The 10,133-nt window shown below is 39.3% G+C and overlaps 1 pseudogene; it reads right to left on the bottom strand.

Moving 5' to 3' along the window:
• Positions 1-219: 219 nt before the first annotated feature.
• LOC101269249 (histone deacetylase 1-like) lies at positions 220-1,969 on the bottom strand (annotated as a pseudogene).
• Between the last annotated feature and the right edge of the window lie 8,164 nt (positions 1,970-10,133).

Here is a 10,133-nt window from a genome sequence, read left to right as displayed (position 1 = left end):
GATCCAGTCACCCCTTCTAAAATGCTCAATAAGGGCACCTTTTCAAAGCTACTAAGCAGGCACTTCAAGATTTTGTCCTATGGGTGCTTAAGTGTATCCCTTCTAGCCAGACCTGGCACCCGTTATGGTTCAAAATTAAGAATTCAGGAGGGATGGGTGGTGAGGCAGCTACTAGAAAAGCTTCACCTAACACATGTGCCCTGAGCTCGGGGCCCTGGTTCCTGTCTAGTCCCTGGGGATATTTATATTTAATATATTTTTATATAAATACACAGAGAAATAGAAAATATAAAATCCGAGGGGGTGCAAGATAAAGGTGGGGAACTTGGCAAGAAGCCAGAACTGGAGAGGTCTGCTCAGACCCTCTTGGCTTCTTGCTTCTCCTCCTTGGTTTTCTCCTCTTCTGTGACTTCTTTCTTTTCTTCTGGGTCTTTCTCTTTCTCATATTCCGTTTTGACTCTCTTGGCTTTTTTGAAGTTGGAAGAGTTCTTGCGACCTCCTTTTCCCTCCCCATCAGAGTCGGAGAACTCTTCCTCACAGGCAATTTGTTTGTCCGAGGAACACAGTGAGATGTGCTTGCCAGGGTCTTCTTCATCCTCATCACCACTCTCCTCTGGAATGGCATCCTCAGGAATGGCCTGCATTTGGACTCCAGGTATGCGGGTCAGCATTCTCAGGTTCTCAAACAGTCGCTGTTTGAGCTTTTCCAGATACTCATTAGTGTTCTGGTTAGTCATATTGGAAAGACTGATGTGAAATTTGAAATCTGGTCCAAAGTATTCAAAGTAGTCGTTGTATGAAAGCTCATTAGGGATCTCCATGTCCAGGGCCACAGCTGTTTCATAAGTCCAGCACCGGGAGACATTATAATGGTGTAGCTACCTCCTCCCAGCATCAGCATAGGCAGGTTAAAGCTCTTCACAAATTCCACACACTTGGCTTGCCCTTTGATGGTCGAATCGAAGCAATCTAACTGATCCCCAGACAGGAAATCAGAGCCACAGTGTAAGACGACTGCACTGAGCTGGAACATCTCCATTACTTTGGACATGACTGGCTTGAAAATGGCCTCATAGAACTCGTCATCAATCCCATCTCAGAGAGGGTAGTTAACAGCATAATACTTGCCTTTGCCAACCCTAATATCCCGTAGGTCCCAAGTTCCTGGGAAGTACTCTCCATATTTATGAAAGGACACAGTCACGACTCGGTCTGTGGTATAGAAGGCCTCTTCCACGCCATCGCCATGGTGAATATCAATGTCAATATACAGCACTCTCTGGTGATACTTCAGCAGTTCCAGGAGAGCCAAGACGATATCATTGACATTGACGTAACAGAAGCCAGATGCCTCGGACTTCTTTGCATGGTGTAAGCCCCCAGCCCAATTCACAGCGATGTCCGTCTGCTGTTTATTTTCAGGGCACTTGCCACAGAGCCACCAGGAGATAGCTGACAGAACTCAAACAGGCCATCAAATACCAGACAGTCCTCACCAACGTAGAATCTCTGCATCTGCTTGCTGTACTCGGACATGTTATCTGGGCAGATGGAGCGCAAGAATTTAATGTAGTCATCAGTGTGGTACTTGGTTCTCTCCTCAGCATTGGCTTTGCGAGGGTGATAAATTTCCATCTTTCGGTCGAGGCCATAGTTAAGGAGCAAATTGTGAGTCATGCAGATTCAGTGAGGCTTCATTGGGTGGCCTTGTCCATAATATACAACATAATTGGAAACTACATCCAATGTAATTTCCAACGTCCCCTCACTATATCTCCAGGGAACTCACTCCCACAACAGAAAACTAACCATCACTACTCAGAATTGTTGTAAGCCACAGCTCACCTCTTGCACGTCATTACACTTTATGGTGTCAAAGCACATTCACATTCATTTTCTTACTGGATTCTCACAAAAACCCATCGTAGTAGTAACAGACTTTCCCCCTGGTGCCCTGAGTCTGCGCCATCTTGCTCCCCTCCGTAGGTCCCTCTGCCCTCCTGCCAGCGGCTCTGCTCAGCCTCTTTACATATATTAACTCATTCAATCCTCCCAACATCCCTAAATGAGTTGTATACTACTGTCATGTCCATTTTAATGGAACCTGGAACCTCAGGCTCAGTGAGTTTATGTAACTTACTCTCGATCACACAGCTATCAAATAGCAGAGCCAGGATCTAAAGCAATTATTTACCTTCCCTTAAATCTCTTGCTCTTGGCCATTACAATATACCACCCTCTAGACTTCAGGTAGATTGTCCATATAAGATAACACAGGGTAAGGACACTAGCCAGTCATTAATGTGCTATCAAGGCCCACAACACATTGAAAAAAAAAAAACATAAGTCACCTTGGCCCTGTCAGCACACAATGGCTACTGTGTTTGCCAATTCTGCCTTGTATCTGCCTCTTTTATCACCCAAAGCCATGGGAGGATATGAGCATTTGGGATGTTCCCAGAGCAGATTTAGAGTTTCTATGGAAATAACTACCTTCAGAAGATCAAAGGTTTCCATATTATAAAGGGACATAATTTGCTCTATTCTTCTTTGAACTTCAAGAAGAACAATATATACAAAACAATTCACTTTGATAAGCTGGTATGACCTAACCTAACAACATAAAAATTAGTCAGGATTTTCCTAATAATCCTTTAATGTTTAATCGTTATGGTCTTTAAAAGCTTCCACTAGTGCTCTTTTATTTGGTTTCTCTCAACCTTGCAAGATAAGCAGAGGAGATCATATTATCTCCAATTTACTGAAAAAGAAACTGAGAATCACGTGGAGATAAGTGACTTGTCCAAGTACACAAAGCTAACATGCAGTGGAGCTAAGATTGAACCCTAGGTCCTCTAATAGCCTGCTACTAAGTTTCAAATTAAAACGCACTAATGTTACAATCATTGTTTCTTAATATTATGTCTCAGGATGTTCAGAGGGAACATATAACATCGCCAAGGTCTCTAAGTATTTTCTTTAATAATTCTTTCCTCAAATTATGAGTGTCCCAGTATCACTCTCTGGACACGAGGATAAAGACAGCTGCTCCCATGACCTTTCAAGTGATGTCACTTTAGCAGGCTTTTAAAAGACTGGGCCAAAGAAAAAGATTCCTGAGAGGAAGAACATGTTACCTTGAAGAGTAATCAGTTATGCGAATGGTTTCATTGCCTGTTATACCATGGATTATGCTTTCATTTTTCATATTAATGTTCTTTATGTTTTTCTATTAGTCACGGCAAATTACCTGTCCTTCGCCTTGGCAAGGACAGCTCAGTGGGGCTCGGTGGAGTATTTTCCAAGTTCTGTCTGGTGAATTCTTGCTCACATTCTTCTTGAGGCATTAAGATGTAATTTTTTGAATGAATGAATGTGTTTCATTTGACACCATCTCATTCATGTAGGAAATTACCTATTGAATAAGGAATTGGAAATTTTTTCCTTTCTTTTTCTGTAATGGCGCATTGCAAAAAATTAATTTTAGTTAAATATTAAAAAAGAATTGGAACATTAAAGAAAATTAAAATTCATTCAGCATTTCTTAGTCATTCTAACAGAGAGGACTTGTGGCACAGAGCATACAAAATAGCAAATTCTCCAAAATCCATGCCTACCTCCATTTTCCCCTGCCCAGTCCTGGCAAAGCGCTTGCCCCTCCTCTGTACTCCATCCCACTGTCCCCATATTTCCCATATGGCAATACCTGACTAGCTGCATTTTAATCACCCGTTTACTAGTCAGTCCCCACCCCTTACCCAAGCGTGTAAGACCTTCTAGGACAGGAATAATGTCTTTATCAGGACTGAATCCCTAGCTCTTAACACACTGCACAACACAGAAGTACTTAGTAAGTAATGGGTGAATGAAGCCATTTGCCTTTGGAAAACATGCATATATCCTTGTTAGCTATAGCCTTATCTCACAAATTAGGCTTTGTTCAGTCTATAATTTAACCATTATGTTGCATTCCCATAATCCTCTATGGGGAGGGAAACCAAATAACTTCTCTGCCCTTGAAGATCTCACAGTCTAGCCAAGCTCTGCCAAATGTTAACTTTCTAAAGACCACATGGTAGCCTCCCTTTAGAGTACTTGTCAAAAAGCTGCCATTTTCCTTTCCTTTGATGTGTGGCATGGTCCTTAAGATTAGCAAGCTCCTTCAAACACTGCTAGGATGGTGCCTCGGAGGTCAAATACTTTGTTCCCACAGGCTGGTCAAGTCTTTTGAAAGACATCTGCATATGGTAGAGATGAGGGGAGGCCTCTTTTTCCTTAAACAGACTGGTTTTATTATATTTTTTTTGGTTGGTGGGGGCACTGTAGAAACTCCAGCCCAAGGCCTACCCACAGTTACATCTCTGCTCTTCATCAGAGGATAGTTTAAATTTCTTTACACTCCACTTCTTTTGCTACTGTCATTTTATGACTTTGGAGAAGGGAGGGGAGAGCCTCTGTGGACTCCCTGAGTCTCTTTAAAGAACTCTGAGTTATTATTAAACCAATATCTTCACTATTGAAATCCCTTGTTGCTATTAATAATTATTGCAATCCCCAGGGTGGAGAGCCATAAAAGAAAATGCTATTATTTGTTCAAACTTCAGGCTAATTAAGCCCAACACGTGATCTACAAATAGATCCAAAAGTATGTCTAATTTTTATGCATTGTGCAAATAAGTGAATATCCAGTGAGGAAATGTTTACTCGAGAGACAAGTAAACTACAAAAGACCTGGAAAAGAGCCTACAAGGTCTCTCTTTCCAGAGAAGTCTTTAAGTGATACTTGCCGCCAATGGAGTAGCATTTGGAAATCATCAGGAATAGCAGAGTTGAAGAGTTGTAAAAAAGTCTGAGAAAATTTCTGTTTTCCTCAACTTTGGTACAGTGTAGGATCAGTACAGTTTGGTACAATGTAGGATTATTTGCCCTTCTCTAGAGCTCTCCAGGAAGCAGAAATGCCACTTACCCTCAGTTACCCATTCTTCCAACTTAACATACCAACAAGCTAAAAAGTTCCTTCCTATGACTAAGGAACAATTTTCCTGCTTAGATGTAAATTCAGTTCCTTGTATTGTGATGTTCTGCTGCAAAAAGAACAACTAATCCCAATTCCTTTTGTAGAAATTGTTCATGCCCTTTAAAACCTTAAAAAGATGGCTCCGATCCTCATATCTCCAGACCAGACAAAACCTAGTTCACTCCATTCTCAGTCTCTTTAATTTTTCTTCCTTTAATCCTGTTTAAGGATCAAAACAGGAACAGCTCCAGAATCTACAATACTTTCTCTATTCCTGGTTCTTAGAACTACTTGGAGACTGATACAAACTGAATTCTCCACCCACAAAGTCATTATATCATGCCCACAATTGCACATAGGTAAATTGCCTGGTTAAAAACAAAACAAAACAGATACACAAAGAATCCTGGAGAGAGGCAGGCTGTATATGTGCATGTGTGTGTGAGTGTGTGTGTGTTTCGTTGAGGGTTAGAATTGAGTAGACATGCAAATTTTGTGGTATTAACTCTGAAGTAGACAATTTCAAAAATGAATGACAAGAAATTAAAGGCAGCTAATTAGACATACAAATTTTATGTCAAAAAAGTAGGGTTTTCAAATTCCTAGAGAAAGGCAAATCACTATGAATCAAAATTTCTACCAGACAGAAAGTTCAACAGTATAATGCAGATGTGGTAGAGTAGGAAAGAGGAAATTAAGGTTCATATTTTGTTTGATGTTGGTTGTCTCTTAACCTCTATCATCCTATAGTAAACACCTCTTGGAATGGTGCCCCAGCTTACAATTCTCCTTTCTCTGGGAATGGCCCCTATATGCAGAGGCGATAGGCCAACAGTGGTCATGTTAATTCTATGAGATCCTAATCCCTTGGCCACAGTTGTTGATCCAGGGGTGGGCACAGGATCCACACCAAGTAAATAAGATTCATTCTTTCTTTCAGGAATTGAAAATCTTGAATAGAAAACACAGTGCACTGTATGCAGTTTCATTCTGTCTAGCCCATCTGAAATGAGTTCTTTACATGTTTTTCACTTGACATTCATTTCCTTCAGGGAAGGATCTTTGTCATTTATCCCTCTATGGAATAACAGAGAGAACATTTTATGTTGATGTAAATATTAATTATCTTGATTATGGCGATGATTTCATGAATGTATACATATGTCAAAAATCATCCACTTTTACACTTTACACATGTACAGAATATTGTATGTCAGTTAAACCTCAATAAACTTATTTTAAAATGTTATGGAAGCCCATAGGAAGGAGCAATTAATCTTGACTCGTGTGAATATGGGAAATATTGGTTTCAGATAAGAAAGTTTTATGGCTTTTCAGTTAGCTCTGAGTACTTTGTGCCAATATTGTCACTCTCATTGTCCTCTTCTAAGGGAAACTGCTCTTTCCATAGCTCCTGCTAATGAAAGCATCACTGGGCGGCTGCTTGAGCAGGGGATAGCGCTTACTGTATCACAAGTGGACCACCTGATTCAAGGAGGGCTAACCCCATCAGGTAATTAGCTAGACCAATCAAACTCTTTCCTGCTAGTAATTGATTGGATAATAAGATAACCTTCTTGTTGGTAGCAGAAGAAAATATTTGTAATTGAAGAGAAAGAAGTCAAGATTCCATGAGAGAGAGAGAGCCCTGTATCAACAGTGACACTTTGGTGGCCCAGAGAAACAGAGCCCCAGAGCAGGGTTACTATGGTAACTTATAATAACTCCATGACTTAGGGTAACCTGTGTGAGACTAACTTTCAATCAAAACACCTAAATTATCCCAATGTGGCATTACATTGTCAAGATGCCCAGTTGGGTCAGGAGCAGTATGGTATCTGATTAGACTTCTCTCTCTTGCCATTCCTATTTCTTGCCAAATAAGAATATTTCTTTAGCAGCAGCAAACTTACTGGTGGCATGCAGCATTAAAGCAATCTGCCCTGGGCTTCCCTGGTGGCGCAGTGGTTGAGAGTCTGCCTGCCGATGCAGGGGACACCGGTTCGTGCCCTGGTCCGGGAAGATCCCACATGCCACGGAGCGGCTGGGCCCATGAGCCATGGCCGCTGAGCCTGCGCGTCCAGAGCCTGTGCTCCGCAACGGGAGAGGCCACAACAGTGAGAGGCCCGCGTACCAAAATAATAATAATAATAATAATAATGTAAAAAGATAGTTATAAATGAAAACCATGACATGAGTAATTATTTTTCTTAAAATCCAAGAGGAAAATTAATTCAAATATTACTCTACTTAAAGTGCACAATTAGCAAAGTTTTGGAATGGCCCCAAGTGACAATTTCAATCTTAGCTCTTCAAATAAAAGCTGACATATTTTTAGACAGTAAAACTAAGATGCAAGTGGCTCGCAGTTAAAGTAATTGCATATCTGGTGGTGGTAAGTGAATTACAGAAGTGACAAATGCTGTACTTAAATAATTTGAAGCAAACAACGTCTCCCTTCTGCACAGAGCAGATTCAAAAGAGCAGAAGTCAGGAAAACATCTGCCTCATTTATTCTGTTCTTGCATACATGGCTGAGGCCCAGTTCCCAGTTTTAGCTGGAGTTATCCAAGCGCACAGTACAGGCAGCAGTGCTGTCTAACCAGCAACCTGAAAACAGCAGATATGTCAAAACTCTGATTTCTAGTAGCAGTCAGCTTACTTTTTATAAAATGAAAAAGTGATGAAAGTATCTCTAAATGTACATTTAACCTTGACAAAAACCTTTTTTCCAGTTTCAATGAAAAAGGACTCTGCTGTTCAAGAAATGTGAAGAATACCACTCTGCCTGGAATGCCTGTCATTGCCAGCTATTGGAGTCAGCAACCTTTCTAACCTTCAAGGCCCACTCAAATTTTACCTTTTCTTTCAGCCCCTCTCACAAGCATCCTCTATGTTCTATAACCCTGGGTTATATTCTATTGCTTATCATTCTGTGTTCTATTAGCTATGCAAGCATCCGTCTTCCTAAATAATTTGCTAAAGTATAAGGTCCTGGAAGACAGGTAACAAGATCACAATACCACCTCCAATATCTAAAATAGTTTTTGGCACATAGTAGTATAATAGAGGCTTGCTGAATTAGATACCAGAAGTTAAAACTTTCTTTAAGCCAATCACTTGAGATTTTTGACGTAATACCCTGAAAACTGACTGCATCAACATGTGTAGTGAAGAAACTATTCCTGAACCATTCAACTGACCCTCTTAGTCAGAAATCAGTCAGCCTTGGTCCAAGTATGGTCTACATCCCTGAGTCTCTGTCAATCATGTTCTTCTAGAAGGTCCCCAGTTGCTATGTTTGACAAATCCATGGTTGGATAGGTTTGGGGATAGTTCTGCTGCCCATCTGGTAAACAGAGTTTCTGTGTTAATATCTGGAGACTTTTTCTGGGGGGAGAGGGAGGATTAAAAAACAAAAATTGCAGAAGAAAAATTCTGGTATTTATCTCTTTTTAAGTTCACAAATATCTATTTACTTTGAAAATACCAGCCTAAATAGCACTAATTTACTCTTCAGAATAAACTAAGAATATAAATTCGTTTGATATGTATTTTTTGATTATCATAGTCATTGCACTGGTTCCATTAAAATATGCAAACTGATTATTGATTAAACTTTTTATGCATTCAGCTAAGCTAATAACTTATGTGGCTTCATCATCTATTCTGCAGCTGGATCTCTGAAACATGAAATTGGATCAGCATGATATAACTTTTTTGTTAATAAAATATCCAGAAAAGGTAGCAAAGCGTACATCCTGAGTATTAAGCTTGTGGAGTCAATCAGCATAAAAGTATGATTATGCAAGTACAGGGAAGAATAAATGGTGTGCCACACAAGCCATGCATTGTGCATCATTGTTCTCAAATTACACCCCTTTGTCACTAGGTCTGTCTAGCACCCTACAAATTGAATTATAAACAGGAAAAGATACCTGTCCATGTGACTTTCATGGGTCTTCCAGAAGAGGAAGTTCTTTCAATCATTTCTTTCCTCTTGAGCTTTTACTTGGCAAAATACTGACACTTAGTGAGATTACCAAAGTTGTATCTAAATATACACACAATTTAGCTGGAATTAGACATCAATTTTTTAAAACTGATTTCATAACACCATTTTTTTGTTCCCTGCTCCTTTTTACATGAACACAGATATTTGTAACTAATGTCTCCCTATTTGTATAGGTTACTATAAAAGGGAACTAAAACTACCCTAAATATTTCACCTAACATGTTATTGTAGACTAATAATTTATTTTATAAAATCAACACTAGAAATCACCTCTCCCATTCTTATATGAGAGGTTCTTATACCTCTATGTTCTTATGTTAACATGTGTTATTTATTTTAAAGTTCATAACAGCTTTTTCATAACACCATTTTTAAACCTTCTTTTTGATCAAAGGAGGTAGGAGCTTTTCACCACTCCACCCACATAAAGAATTTTTTGATGGTTACTCTGTCAACCAGAGGCTTTAGTCTGACAAACTATTCTTAAATATGTAATAGATTGTTTTCCTTGAGATTAAGTGATGCAGTGGGACCATACTACTTTAACATAGGTATTGATCTTATTTATTCATGGAATAAACTTGGGAACAATGGAAGCAGAATTCTTTCCCTCTTTCATCAAAGATATAACTCTCTCCTTGACTTCTACCTTGCACATCACTCAGATAACACACAATTGGATGGAAAATTAGATATGTTACCCCAGCCTGAGGAAATTTAGGAGTACAAATAAATTCCAGATATCTAGCATTTTCTCCAGCCTAGACCATCATATTATAACATTCTTATCCTAGGATTCACATTTTCCTTTTATTTACTTACATATTTTATAGCTTCATTGAGATATATTTGACATATTACATTGTGTAAATTTAAGGTGTAAGACATGTTGATTTGATACATTAATATATTGCAAAATGATTACCTACCACCATAGCATTAACTAATACCTCCATCCTATTATGCAGTTACCATTTCTTTTTTGTGGGGAGAACATTTAAGATCTACTGTCTTAGCAACTTTCAAGTATATAATGCATTAGTAATTAGCTATGATCACCATGCTGTACATTAGATCCTCAGAACCTGTCAATCTTACAAC

This window comes from Orcinus orca, chromosome X (genome assembly GCF_937001465.1).
Source record: "Orcinus orca chromosome X, mOrcOrc1.1, whole genome shotgun sequence".
Lineage (NCBI taxonomy): Eukaryota > Metazoa > Chordata > Mammalia > Artiodactyla > Delphinidae > Orcinus > Orcinus orca.
The sequence above is the reverse complement of the archived record's forward strand: the minus strand, read 5'-3'. Positions and strand labels throughout refer to the sequence as shown.